This window comes from Lactuca saligna, chromosome 7 (genome assembly GCF_052625555.1).
Source record: "Lactuca saligna cultivar CGN05327 chromosome 7, ASM5262555v1, whole genome shotgun sequence".
In the NCBI taxonomy this organism is placed as follows: Eukaryota; Viridiplantae; Streptophyta; class Magnoliopsida; order Asterales; family Asteraceae; genus Lactuca; species Lactuca saligna.
The window spans coordinates 184,861,392-184,877,024 of record NC_136423.1 but is presented as its reverse complement, the minus strand read 5'-3'; positions in this window follow the sequence as shown (position 1 = coordinate 184,877,024).

Below are 15,633 nucleotides of genomic sequence, written 5' to 3'. Positions count from 1 at the left end.
AAGCTTAGTCTCTACTTTTCGAGCACGGCGAATTCGATACAGTTTTTGTAAATATGAGATAGAAGGAGAATTAGCCGACGATGTCTAAATGAAAGTTGTAGTACTCGTAAATACCAATGCGTGTATATAAATAACGTAGAAAATGGAGCTCGTACGCGAAAGATACAGACGATGCTTGGAGACTACTTTACTATAAAATTCCTATAAATAAGAGATGAACTCTTCATAAGTTATTCACACCATAAGCCTCTCTTTCTCTCTCTAACTTCTCTCTAGCCTCCCTAAATCCCTCCAAAGTCTAAGAAACCTCCCTAGCACAAGAAGAAAGCCCCGGAGCGCCCGACGGCTCCGAGAAGAAAAGCTTTCGGCTCGGAAACGCTGCTCCAGCGAAGCCCGGTTTTTTCTATAAAACCTGTTGTAAATGAGCTACACCTATGCTATTTTTAATATAGCTTCTAATTAATTATAGTAACATTATTAGGACCTTAAAATAATTATTTGGGCTATTATTATGAGTTATATTGAATGTTATTTAACGCTTATATAATAATAATAATAATAATAATAATAATAGCTAGACTATTAATTAGTCGCGGTTAACGTCAGACTAAACCCTAGTCATATTGATATTAGGTTTTGTCGAGGAAAATTATGTTAAGAGTAACGAAGTGTTGTCCAAGCGTCGAGTTACCATCTTCTCAAGTGAGTGCATGATCCCTTTCATCTTACACATAGATATGAAGTATTTTAATATAAATTACGTGCTATGTGTGCATATTGTCTGAATACTTGTTGTCTATGCTGGTGAAAGATTTTTATACATGTTTTAAATGATGTAAACTGTATAAAGTATTTTATATCTACAAAATATGTTGGGTAAAACATGGGTAGATGAATGATGAGGGATAAAAGCTGAAACATAGGAACATTAGTAGTACGGACCTAGTGCCCTATAGGTATACATTGGCAGCAGTGAACCTAGTACCATATAGATGAGCACTGGCAGCTGCGCCACAACCTGTAGATGTTTTAGATCTATGGTAAACGTCCTAGCAGCTGCGCTCTAAGGACAGTATCGGCAGCTACGCCTAATAGGGAGCCTTATGACCGTGACAGTAGCGTTTATAGGTCAATACCGGCAGAAGCGCCTCATAGAAAATGTCTCAATTCTGGCAGCGGCGCCTAAGTGATAGAACTAGAAGCTGTGCTTGACAGCTGTGTCATTGAAAACAATGGACTTCGTACATACTCCTTAGGATAAACCTTAGGAATGAATGAATGAGAAATAGCTGGTCCTTAGGGTAAATCCTTAAGAAGATAATGGGAATGGATAACTGGGTTGATTGTTTGATGTTTAAATATAATAATTATATTATTGTGGATTGAAAACCCTATGTACTCACCAGGTTTCCCAACCTGACCCACTCCAGCTTATTTTTATCACAGGTGTCGATACGAAGCTACTTTACACTGAGAGATTTAAAAGAGATGTAGATCACTAGTGTAAATGAATGTAAGTTCTGTTCATGCTTATGTTCCTGTATTGACGATGACATCCCAAGGTTTTAAAAAAAAAATGCATTTCTTCGAAAATGCTTTGATAACGTAATTATCATGTTTTTATGGGGACAAATCCCGCAAACACTTTTATTAAAAAAAGTACTCTGATTTTTATAAGGAATAAACAAAAATTGGTCTTTTCTGGCTGTAAAAATTGGGGATGTCACAGTTGGTATCAGAGCATTAGTTTAAGCGAACTAGGAATATGGATTTATTTCTAGACTTAAACTTAGAGTTCTAAGCGATGATTGTGAGGTGTGAGCACTAGCTTATTGTAGGAATTGTGTCTGTGTGTTAAATGCTTGTGCCTAATATGTTGTTATTTGTTCGGATCTATGGTTTATTGCCGACCGGATCCGGAAACCTTATGTGTTTAGAATTCTAAGCGTTTAACTACGATATTAGAACTAGCATATAAATGTTTCAGGGTGATAAGGATGATTTAAACGTCAATCCTAAATAAAGATCTAGATTCACCTTATTCGGTGTATAGATCAAGATGGCAAGGCCCGTAGCGAAAACGTGAATGCAAATGGGAACCGAGATCAACCCCCAGTAATTGAGCAAATACCGGTTGTGGTGGCCGCTGCTGAGCCAATAACGATGGCCGGAGTGCAAGCGATGATCCAGGAGATGTTGGATCATCAAATGGAGGAAACCAGACGTCTGCTCCAACAAAATCGAGAGGAAGCGACCATACAGATCGAACAGCCCGAGTTGAATGAAGGGCAGACTAAGAAGGGGAACTACAGTGGAACCGTTGGTTAAGTCAACCCACCAATAGTTCGACAAAACAACCAAGATGACGGAGTCAAGAGGAATGGATGCAAGTACAAGGATTTTCTGACTTGCAAGCTATCGACTTTCACCGGAAAGGAAGATCTGATTGGGGTTCTTGGATTAGATCTCGGAGCTGGAGTTAGCTTTCATGACGTGTGGTTGCAGAGGCAAACTACAAACCACGTTTGCGATACGCCAATTTAGAGGAGGCGCGGTTCGTTGGTGGAACACTCTGGGGAAGACTCTAAGCCCCAATGATCCCCTGCAACTGACGTGGGCAAAGTTTTTGGTGCAGTTCAAACGTAGGTACTGCTCAGCCCAAAATATGCTCGAGCTAGAAAACCAATTCCTTACCTTGAAGAAAGGAATCATGTCTATTGATGAATACACCAACAACTTCACAGAGAAGATGGAGTTCGCCTTACGTCTTGTTCCGAATGAGCTGACGAAAATCGACAAGTATGCAAAAGGACTTCCATGGGAGTACGCGGTGCTAGTGCGTCAGGCACCTACTTTGGAGGCAGCTATCTGGGCTGCCAAGTCGATTGAGGAGATGATCAAGGGAAGAGCCTCCAACAAGGCCAAGGTTGGCGAAAAGAGGAAGCTTGAGGGGTCTGCGAAGCCCGATGAGAGAAGCAAGTCCAGTACAAGGAAGTTTAGAGGAGGAGGGAGTGAAGAAAGATGGTGCGAGAAGTGCAAAAAGAAACACTCTGGAAAATGCGGTGAGGAGGTGACTTGTTTCAAGTGTAGGAAGCATGGGCATTATGCCAACGAGTGTAAATTCAACAAAAGGGTGTGTTACGAATGTAATGAGGAAGGGCACTTCAAGCAAGATTGCCCAAAGAGAGAAGGGGCAACAAAGCCAAATGTATCGCCAAAACCAAAGGTAAGAGCATTCTATATGATCCTAGATGAAGCAACTGACAATGCAAGGAATCAGGAATGAGGATCTATAAAGTAGTCATGTAAATAGTACCACGTGGTGTAGCCTATTAGAGGAATAGAATAGGTTGAACTTGAACACCTATGTAATCGTTTCGAGTAATAATATAAAACCTTCGTTTTGTTATCTGATGTGTTGAATGATTGTGTGATTTGTTGCATGGTGACTTGGGAAACTGCAGGACAATACTTGGGACGAATATGAGTAGGTGTGAATGGTAGTAGAGGGCTATACTACAGGAAGCACAGGACTCACACTTGGATCAGGGAAAGTCACAAGGTTACTAAGAAGCTAGTAATTGATTTCATTTTATTTAAGTATGTCGTTACCATTGTTTTGGTAATGACTAAGAAGATTGTTGGTATCCCGACCCTAGTGGTCATATCACATTGAGTCCGACTACGATGAGTAGGTTACATGGTTCAAAGAACCAAGTTTGATGTAGAGTCCGACTTAAACCAAACGATTGAAATCAAAGCGATCAATAGAAGTATCGCGCTCGTTGTTAAAGAAGTTGGTAGCTAGAAATGCTACATGTTAAAATGTGATTATATCACATTAGACCATGAAGGAAGGCATATTCCATTCCGGAAAATTGACTCTAAGAGACCTTAGTCTAAGCGTTGCTACATACGATGATAGGTCATTAGAATATGACACATCGGTCAATTGTAGTAATCAAATTAACTTATCCTAAGTTTGTTAAGAAGAAGAAGGAGTCTCTGATAAAGAATGAGGCTCTGACACGAAGGTCATGATTGAAAGTCTAAAGAGCAGGTGCAAGACCAACCACCGTCTGCAGTCAATGAGTCCAAGAGTTAGATACTCGTTCGAAGCAACATAGAAGTTACAGTTATTACATAGGATGAAGAGATAACGTATGGAGTCATTATACAATCATGTTTCGTTGATGATTCCGGGACGTAATCATCCTAAGGGAGAGATAATTGTAACGTCTGTAGATCCGGGTTAGTCAATTTAGAGGCAATAAGTTCCGAAAATGACTTTTCGTAAAAATATTATTTATAATAAATAGTCTTAACTAAGTTTTAGAATATGTATCAAGGTTTCTGTACATATAAATAACGCCGAAATCCGAGTTATAACGAGGAAGTTATGGCCCGTCGAAGTTTTATAGCAAAACCGGCACGGCTCCGGGAAGCGTAAATAGTGAATTTATGATAGAGAGACTTGTAGCCTTAGCGATCTAAACAAAATTTGTAGAAAATGTTAAACCGAGAGTGTCAATAAAAAGAACGCCCAAATCTGACTTCATATGAGGAAGTTATGATTTTTCTAAGATTTGGCATAGCGGTGCATGGCCCGAAGCTCGAATTTTAGTTCGAGCGGTTTTTGGCTTACGCGACCTGAATTAGAGTTGAAGATCTCATTAATAGGAACTCAACGGTAAAAAAGCAGACAAAAACGAAGTCCATATGAAGGAGTTATGAATTCTTCGCAGTCATTTAACAATCTAATCTCTTCCTACTGTTAAAATTAATATAGGTCGAAAATTAGCCGACGGAGTAAAAAGGAAAGTTGTAGATTTTATTTTTACCTACCTGTGAATATAAATAACGTCAAAAACGAAGCTCGTATGCGAAAGTTATGGACGAATCTTACTCTCTACTTTTCGTGCGCGGCAAATTCGATACAGTTTTGTAAATCCGAGATAGATTGAGAATTAGCCAACGAGGTCTAAATGAAAGTTGTAGTACTCGAAAATACCAACGTGTGGACATATATATCGACAAAAACGGAGATCGTATGCGAAAGTTACGAAAGAAGCTTAGTCTCTACTTTTCGAGCGCGGCAAATTCGATACAGTTTTTGTAAATATGAGATAGAAGGAGAACTAGTCGACGGGGTCTAAATGAAAGTTGTAGTACTCGTAAATAACAATGCATGTATATAAATAACGTAGAAAACGGAGCTCGTACGCAAAAGATACGGATGATTCTTGGAGACTACTTTACTATAAATGTAGCACCTGGTTCCTGGTATGTAAATCTTAATTGAGTATTTTCCTTTTTAAGCCTTGGACTCGGCGAGTCATAGGTCCGACTCGCCGAGTAGGGACGGGACCCCGGGACGCGTTTAAGTTGGCGACTCGGCGAGTCCATATCCTGGACTCGGCGAGTCACCGTTGTTGGCTGAAACCCTACGTTTCTTGGGTTTGCACACTATTTAATCCCCCTTTCCGCCCCAGGCCAGCCCCCATTCACCCCCTAGAGCCCCCAGCCCTCGTTTAAGCTTGTTCTTTGAAGAGTTGAAGCAATTGTATTGTGTTCTCTCAGCAGTTCCCTTGAGGTATATCCCATTTTCCCCATGTTTCTATGCTTAAGGCTTCATTTAAGACATTCTTGGCTCATTTCCAAGCTTGTATGTGCATGATAATTCGAAATAAGTTGATTGGTCTCTAGATCCAAGCATAGTTGAGCTCCAGGAGCTCAGATCCACTACCTTTATGAGCCTATATTGCATATAAACCTTAGATCTACTCTTTTGGTGCATTTTGAACCCTAAAAATACCATACATGGATATTTACACGTAAAGTTGGAAACTTTACGTGTTATTCATGCTCTAGGAGACCAGATCTACGAATGACATGAATTGGATTCGAGCAAAATCGCATTTTTAGCTCTTGCATGGAGCGGACTCGGCGAGTCGCTCATCTGACTCGGCGAGTCCCGTTGCGAGTCTCTGGGTCTGTCCCCTTTTTGTTATGTCGAGTCGCGTGGTGAGTCCAGGAGGGACTCGGTGAGTTGGAAGCTAAAACTCACCCATAGTGGAACTCAGTGAGTTCAAGGCAATCTCCTTAGATCAAGATCACACTCGGCGAGTTGTTCATACAACTCGGCGAGTCACAGTATAACTTGTTCATCGGATGAGGATGAACTCGGCGAGTAGGATGAAGGACTTGAACATCAGTTTGGAAGGAGAACTCGTCGAGTCGACGCCTAACTCGACGAGTAGAAACATAATTCAGGATAGTCGTTTGGACATGGACTCGGCGAGTTGGCGAGCCAACTCGGCGATTCGGGTCAACTGGAAGTTGACTCTGACTTTGACTTAGGGCATGATCAGCGGTAAAATGGTCATTTTACCTAAAGGTCAGTTAGCAGTTTTTGACTAAGGGTTTGGTGGGAATACAGCCGGAGGATTTCCGGAACAGCAGCAGTCAGACTATTCCCACGAAGATCAGCAGCTACTCCGAGGTGAGTTACCTTTCAGTAGCGGTGGGTCTAAGGCCAAAATGTCGGCCCACCAGTAGGAGATGTATGATAGATGATTGTCTTTTTGATATTATCTAGGTTTGCTACTACCTGATATGTTATATGCTAGCATGATATGTTGTATGTAGTAGAGTTCGGTTGTTAGGACTGAAGGGTAGTCAGACACCCCAGATACGTCTGACAGTATGTGATGATATGTTTGCATGCTGGCTTGTTATGTTATATGTGATAGAGGTAGTAGGAGGGGACTAGTCCCCGAGTTTGGTTGTTAGGACCGAAGGGTAGTCAACACCCCAGAATAGCTTGACACGGGTAGGACAACACCCCAGAATGGCCACACGGGTAGTCGGCACCCCAGAATGGCCGTACCGGGTAGTCAGGCACCCCAGAATAGCTTGGCAATATGTATGTTATGTTTTGTATGGTATGTGGTATGATGGGGGAACTCACTAAGCTTTGTGCTTACAGTTTACAGTTTTGGTTTCAGGTACCTCTTCATCGAAGGGGAAGGAGCTGGCTCGGTAGCGGCACCTCATGCACACACATTGGTTTCCGCTTTTACTAGATGTCCTTGGGATTTATACTCTGATGTTTCGATTTTTTGTATGACTTGTATTTGAACATGGTTTATGTTGTGATGTAGTTTGGTCAAACAATGTTTTATCTTTGAACATTTTCGAAAAGTAATGTTTTTAAAAAAATGAAATTTTTGGACATGAAAATTGGGTCATTACAAGTTGGTATCAAAGCCCTGGTTTGAGGGATTCGGACACACCTTCGGGGGTGCTCGAACTCAAATCGAGGGGTTAAAAGATTTTGGAAAGGGAAAATGTTTTCAAAAAGGGTTTTAAGAAAGAATAATGTGTGTGATGTGCGCAACCGGCCAAGCTCAAGTAAGAATTCCCTAATGTACCCATACAAGTTATTTATGTTTATCAGTTTCCGTAGAACAACATGCTAGAATAGGACTAAGGATCTAGGAGTGATGCCTTATGTGCCTGCTTTATGTGCTTCTGTATATGAAAGAGCTGCATGCTAGAGCTGAGTAGACAGTAGTAGGGTAGCCTGTTTAGGTTATTCCTGATAGTACGAGTTTAGCATTGTATGCTAGTTCAGTTCTCTCTTCGAGGATAGAGTTGCTTGAGGTCATTTTCTTACGTCCAAATGCTGCTTGCTTTGTGCTATGTGGGCCTTGAAGTGATGGGAGTTAACTGTTAGGTGAATACGTTTAAATCACATGTGATCAGGGTTGAATAATCTCAGAGTGTTGGATTTGACTCTATTGCGTAGCTCTTGTTTGAGTCTTAATCGTTGTAGAGATGAGTCCCCTACTCGAAGGATTATCCGAGCCTCAGCGCATGTGATTGTATTCAGGTAATAGTTAATTGGCATCACCAAGAGGCCTTCAGCAGCTGAGGGCTGGGATGGGTGGAGTTAGAGGTTTCCTCGGGTAAGCCTAGGATAATGAGTAGCGGTGATCAGCAGTAGGGGAAGGGACCTGGTCGAGTCGAGGCAGTCTTTGGGGAAAGTACGGATAGATGTGGAAGGTAGTATGGGCCCGTACTACTGAAAGCAGAGGATCCGTACCCGAACCGAGGAAGGCTAAGATAAGACTAGGGAACTAGTAGTGGGTGGGATCCTTCCAGGGGTATCAGTATCGCTAACAGTTGTTATTTCTTTGTATTTCAGAATGGTGGTACTACGACCAAGACCAGCAGTTGGTAGTTCAGGAGAGAGATCGGGTTCGGGATCAGGTTCCGAGTCAGTAGATGAGAGGCTACGCGAGTTCATCGCATCAGAGATCACCAGAGGTATCCTTGAGTCGACCCCCATTATCTTCGGGTCGATCAAGGAAGGGATCATCGAGATGATGGAGGATTGCCTCAGGGCGTTCAGGAGCGACATGGCATCTGGCCAGTCGGGATCTCGCACGCTGTCCTTTAAGGACTTCAGGGGCAGCGGTGCGCCGGATTTCCACGGGGTGAAGGACCCCATTGTTGCCAGGCGGTGGATTGCAGACATTGAGTCTACGCAGTTGACTAGCTTCTGCCCTGAGGGGTCGAAGGTGAGGTATGCAGCAGGGTGTTTACGAGACCGAGCTCGAGATTGGTGGGAGTCAGTGGGTGATTCTTTGGGAGCCTCAGCTATTGAGGCTATGACCTGGTCAGACTTTGTGACCAGGTTCAGGGCAGAGTTTGCGCCGGCTGTCGAGCTTCAGCAGCTGGCCAGGGAGTTTTTGGATGTGAGGCAGACGATAGAGACTGTGGCGGAGATCACCGTCAAGTTCCGGGAGAGGGCATTTTTGGTGCCCTAGTACGCAGGAGATGAGGATATGAGGAGGACCCGTACCATGACATGCTACAGGCTGATATCCGGGAGCACGTCAGTTTTTCAGCTTGCCCCACCCTGGACTCCATGATTGCCAGGGCGAGGGAGAGGGAGATAGATTTGGAGCACATCCGGAAACGGAAGTCAGAGGAGGGGCTTCAAAGAAGAAGCCCAAGGGATCAGACGGGAGGCCAAAAGGCCAGTCAGGACCGAGCCGCTGTAGGAAATGCGGCAGGCCGCACGAGGGGGCGTGCAGGTTGGGATCGTCGGGCTGCTACAAGTGCGACAAGTCTGGTCACTTTAGCAGGGATTGCACTACTCCGATAGCAGTTATTCAGACATCGATGTTGCTGTGTTTCCACTGCAACCAGAGGGGCCACAAGAAGGCCAATTGCCCCCAGTTGGCAGTTTCAGCGCCAGCTCCAGCAACCCTGCGGATCACGGATGGCTGGCAAGGCAAGGCGGAGGCTCCGGTGATGAAGAGCCGAGCATTTCAGCTGACTACCGAGGAGGCACGCGCCGCACCCGATGTGGTGACGGGTATGATTCTTTCCCTCTATTTTATTTTTATGATGTTATGATATTGATATGTGCCCGGTATACGTATATGTGTTAGGATCGTTCCATGTGAACGGTATCCCAGTTCAGGTGTTGTTCGACTCGGGTGCATCCTGATCGTTTGTGTCCCTTGCGCTTAGCAAGAAGTTTCCCGAGTCTTCGGGCATGCTGGATTGCCCTTTGGAAGTAGAGATTGCTGATGATCGATCGGTGCGAGCATCGATAGTATTTCGGGACTGCGTGTTGCGTTTGTTCGAGGAGTTCTACCTGGTGGATTTGGTTCCCATTCCGTTGCGTGGGAACAAGGTGATTATAGGCATGGACTGGTTGAGCCCTAATGGGGCGGTGATAGATTGTGCGCAGCAACTAGTGCGAGTCAGGACCCCAGGTGGGGGAGAGTTAGTGATCCACGGCAAGAAGCCACAGCGCGGACCCGCTGTATGTTCAGCAGCGAGGGCTAGACGTTACCTTCAGCAGGGATGCGCAGGATATGTCGCGTACGTGATGGATACCCGGGAGGCGGGTAATGCGACCGTGAGCGAGGTTCCAGTGGTGCAAGATTTCACAGATGTTTTCCCAGAGGAGCTTCCTGGGATACCTCCGGAGCGACAGGTGGAGTTCAGGATTGACCTCGTTCCTGGTGCGGCACCGATAGCCAAAGCACCATATCGGCTGGCTCCTCCTGAGATGTAGGAGTTGTCTACGCAGCTGCATGAGCTGCTAGACAAGGGATTCATTAGACCGAGCAGTTCACCCTGGGGAGCCCCGATTTTGTTTGTGAAGAAGAAGGATGGGTCGCACCGGATGTGTATAGATTATTGGGAGTTGAATAAGGTAACGGTGAAGAACCATTACCCACTCCCGAGTATTGATGATCTCTTTGATCAGCTCCAGGGAGCATCTTGGTTCTCCACGATTGATTTGCGTTCGGGTTATCATCAGATGAGGGTCAGGGAAGAGGATACGCAGAAGACCGCGTTTCGAACGCGCTATGGCCACTATGAGTTCGTGGTGATGCCGTTTGGGCTCACCAATGCTCCTGCCGCGTTCATGGACCTCATGAACCGCGTATGCAGACCGATGTTGGATCGGTCTGTGATAGTCTTTATCGATGACATCTTGGTTTATTCCAAGACGCAGGAGGAGCATGAGGAGCATCTGAGAGAGGTTTTGGAGACCCTGAGGAGGGAGAGCTTGTATGCCAAGTTCTCCAAGTGTGAGTTTTGGTTGCGCGAGGTGCAATTTCTCGGACACCTTGTCAACCAGAACGGGATTCTAGTCGATCCGGCCAAGGTCGAGGCCGTGATGAGATGGGAGGTTCCGAAGTCTCCATCTGAGATTCGGAGTTTCCTAGGATTGGCAGGCTATTATCAGAGGTTCATTCAGGATTTCTCCAAGATAGTTGTACCCCTGACACGGTTGAAGAAGAAAGTCGTGGTCTTTCAGTGGGGACCCGAGCAGCAGGAAACATTTGAGACACTGAGACAGAGATTGTGCGAGGCGCCGATCTTAGCCCTGCCAGAGGGCGTAGAGGATTTTGTGGTTTATTGTGACGTGTCTATTTCAGGGTTGGGCGCAGTATTGATGCAGAGAGGGCATGTCATTGCCTACGCTTCGAGGCAGCTCAAGCCTCACGAGGCGAACTACTCGACGCATGATTTGGAGTTGGGGGCGGTGGTTTTCGCCCTCAAGATTTGGCGGCATTACCTCTACGGGGTTCGGTGTACCATTTACACGGACCACAAGAGTTTGAGGTACCTCATGGATCAGCCCAATCTGAACATGAGGCAGCGTCGATGGTTGGACGTGGTGAAGGATTATGATTGTGAGATCCTTTACCACCTGGGAAAGGCCAACGTGGTGGCCGATGCGCTTAGCCACAAGGCGGCGCTGATCAGGGATATTTTCATGAGGATGACTGTGGTGACTCCCCTGTTGGAGCAGATTCGGGAGGCTCAACAGGAAGCTATCAAGGAGGAACATCGGAAGAGCGAATGTGTGGTGGGTCAGGTTTCCTCCTTCGATTATGATAGTCGAGGACTATTGACACTACACCGCAGGGTGTGGGTGCTGTATCATGGAGGCGTGCATCAGATCTTGATTGAGGAGGCGCACAAGTCCTGATTCTCTATTCATCCCGGGGCGACAAAGATGTATAGGGATCTTCATCTAGATTATTGGTGGCCCTGCATGAAGCGGGATGTGGCATGGTACATCGAGCGGTGCTTGACCTGCAGGAAGGTCAAGGCCGAACATCAGAGACCGCATGGGAAGATGCATCCGTTGGACATCCCGTTGTGGAAATGGGAAGACATCACGATGGATTTTATCACAAAGCTTCCCAGGACTACGCGCGGAGTAGACTCGATTTGGGTCATCGTGGATTGATTGACCAAGAGCGCCCATTTTATTCCGATCCAGGAGAGCATCTCGCCTAAGAAGTTGGCCGATATCTACATCAGGGAGATAGTAGCGCGGCACGGGGTGCCGGTGTCAGTAATATCAGACCGGGATGTGCGATTCACTTCTAGATTTTGGAAGAAGTTTCATGATGAGTTGGGCACTCGTTTGCATTTTAGCACCGCCTTTCACCCGCAGACGGATGGTCAGAGCGAGCGGACCATCCAGACTTTGGAGGATATGTTACGGGCGTGTGTGTTAGATTTCGGTGGTAGCTGGGATACCTATCTTCCCTTGGCTGAGTTCTCATACAACAACAGCTACCACGGGAGTATCGACCGTCCCCCATTCGAGATGTTGTACGGGCGGAGGTACAGAACCCCGATATGCTGGGGTGAAGTTGGCTAGAGGGTCATGGGGAGCATCGAGGTGGTGCTCGAGACGACCGAGAGGATCCAACAGGTTCGGAGCAGGCTTCAGACCGCTCAGAGTCAGCAGAAAAGTTACGCCGACAAGCGTCGATCCGACTTGGAGTTCCAAGTCGGGGATATGGTTCTCCTGAAGGTGTCGCCTTGGAAAGGCGTCATTCGATTTAGGAAGCGGGGCAAATTGGGCCCGAGATTTATCAGACCGTTCAGGGTTGTAGCCCGGGTGGGCAAGGTGGCGTATAGGTTGGATCTGCCGGACAAGCTCAGCCAGATCCACAGCACTTTCCATGTTTCTCAGCTGCGGAAGTGCTTAGTGGATGATTCAGCAGTAGTGCCGTTGGAGGATATTCAGGTTGACGACAGCCTAAATTTCATTGAGCGCTCAGTTGCAATCCTTGACAGAAAGTCGAAGGATTTGAGAAACAAACGGGTGGAGTTAGTGAAGGTGCAATGGCAGCACTGCAAGGGTTCGGAGTGGACTTGGGAGCCGGTGGATGAGATGATGGAGCATTACCCCGACCTGTTCAAGGATTGAGCAGCAGACTTCGAGGACGAAGTCTAAAATAAGTGGGGGAGATTTGTAGCACCTGGTTCCTGGTATGTAAATCTTAATTGAGTATTTTCTTTTTTAAGCCTTGGACTCGGCGAGTCATAGGTCCGACTCGCCGAGTAGGGACGGGACCCCGGGACGCGTTTAAGTTGGCGACTCGGCGAGTCCATATCCTGGACTCGGCGAGTCACCGCTGTTGGATGAAACCCTAAGTTTCTGGGGTTTGCACCCTATTTAATCCCCCTTTCCGCCCCAGGCCAGCCCCCATTCACCCCCTAGAGTTCCCAACCCTCGTTTAAGCTTGTTCTTTGAAGAGTTGAAGCAATTGTTGTGTGTTCTTGAAGGTTTTGAAGAAAAAGGGAAGTAGATCCAGAAGAAGGGAAGCCATCCAAGCACCATTGTGTTCTCTCAGCAGTTCCTTTGAGGTATATCCCATTTTCCCCATGTTTCATGCTTAAGGCTTCATTTAAGACATTCTTGGCTCATTTCCAAGCTTGTATGTGCATGATAATTCGAAATAAGTTGATTGGTCTCTAGATGCAAGTATAGTTGAGCTCCAGGAGCTCAGATCCACTACCTTTATGAGTCCATATTGCATATAAACCTTAGATCTACTCTTTTGGTGCATTTTGAACCCTAAAAATCCCATACATGGATATTTACACGTAAAGTTGGAAACTTTACGTGTTATTCATGCTCTAGGAGACCAGATCTACGAATGACATGGATTGGATTCGAGCAAAATCGCATTTTTAGCTCTTGCATGGAGCGGACTCGGCGAGTCGCTCATCTGACTCGGCGAGTCCAGTCGCGAGTCTCCGGGTATGTCCCCTTTTTGTTATGTCGAGTCGCGTGGTGAGTCCAGGAGGGACTTGGTGAGTTGGAAGCTAAAACTCACCCATAGTGAAACTCGGCGAGTCAGTGCCTCGACTCGGCGAGTTCAAGGCAATCTCCTTAGATCAAGATCAGACTCGGCGAGTTTTTCATACAACTCGGCGAGTCACAGCATAACTTGTTCATCGGATGAAGATGAACTCGGTGAGTTGTTCATACAACTCGGCGAGTAGGATGAAGGACTTGAACATCAGTTTGGAAGGAGAACTCGTCGAGTCGACGCCTAACTCGACGAGTAGAAACATAATTCAGGATAGTCGTTTGGACATGGACTCGGCGAGTTGGCGAGCCAACTCGGCGATTCGGGTCAACTGGAAGTTGACTCTGACTTTGACTTAGGGCATGATCAGGGGTAAAATGGTCATTTTACCCAAAGGTCAGTTAGCAGTTTTTGACTAAGGGTTTGGTGGGAATACAGCCGGAGGATTTCCGGAACAGCAGTAGTCAGACTATTCCCACGAAGATTAGCAGCTACTCCGAGGTGAGTTACCTTTTAGTAGCGGTGGGTCTAAGGCCACAATGTCGGCCCACCAGTAGGAGATGTATGATAGATGATTGTCTTTTTGATATTATCTAGGTTTGCTACTACCTGATATGTTATATGCTAGCATGATATGTTGTATGTAGTAGAGTTCGGTTGTTAGGACTGAAGGGTAGTCAGACACCCCAGATACGTCTGACAGTATGTGATGATATGTTTGCATGCTGGCTTGTTATGTTATATGCGATAGAGGTAGTAGGAGGGGACTAGTCCCCGAGTTCGGTTGTTAGGACCGAAGGGTAGTCAGCAGCCCAGAATGGCTTGACACGGGTAGGACGGCACCCCAGAATGGCCGCACGGGTAGTCAGCACCCCAGAATGGCCGTACCGGGTAGTCGGGAACCCCAGAATAGCCTGGCAATATGTATGTTATGTGTTGTATGGTGATGTGCACAAAAGTACCCACTAATTTTAATATTTATAACCTAACAAACTAAGACTAACTATGCACTTATAGGTAGTGTACCTAGTCAGATTACAGTATAGCTTAGGTAAGTCGGGTGTCGATCACAGGAAACGGTGCTACTAATTAATCTACTTACTATTAAATTAACCTAATTTATTAACAAATTTAATAAACGGTTTTATCTGATTTTGCAAGATCAGATGAACTTAATCAAATTAAATAAAAACACACTCTTGCTTAGTTGAATCCACTTCTTTCTTATGGCTAGCTAATGATTATGGGTTATTAAGTTGGGTTTTAGTTATATTAGTAATTTAGTTCTATCTTACCAATAAGTAACTAATTCATGTTAAACCATGTATGTTCACACATAATTAAACACAGAACTAATTAAGAATGTAGATATGCTATGTAAGATTTGTTGTATAAACGTAATTATGGTCACAATTCACGTTCTCTAGCACAGCTAAGATTTATTCAGTCTAATTACTAACTAAGATTGGTCAATCCTAGCTCTAACAATTTAATGTTCACTAAATTATTAGGTAAACAAGTTCATGCAGTTTCATGGTCACTAAGCTACACAGAACATGCAATCTAGCAATTAGATAAACAAATAATAACATGCTAGGTTATACAAATTAAACACAAACAATTCTTACCAACTTAAATTAATCCATAAACATATAACTATTCATAAGTTCAAAGCTTCATCTAGCTAAGCAAAAGTAGCTAGATTTAGCTGCTCATCATAGTAATTAAACTAACACAGCTAAAACTAATGAAAAACATGTTTATAATCAACTAAATATAAAACTTTACTTCTTTTGGTGTTGAAATCCCTCTTCCAGGACCTTTCTTCTCTTCTGAAACGTCTCCTGGAACTTCTTTTCTTCTGCCAAAAGTCTCTTCATTCGTAATAGTCAAGGATCTTTATAATTGCTGTTATCCATAAATTCACGTCGTGAATAATAATAAATTCACGTCGTGAGTAGTAGATAATCGTGCC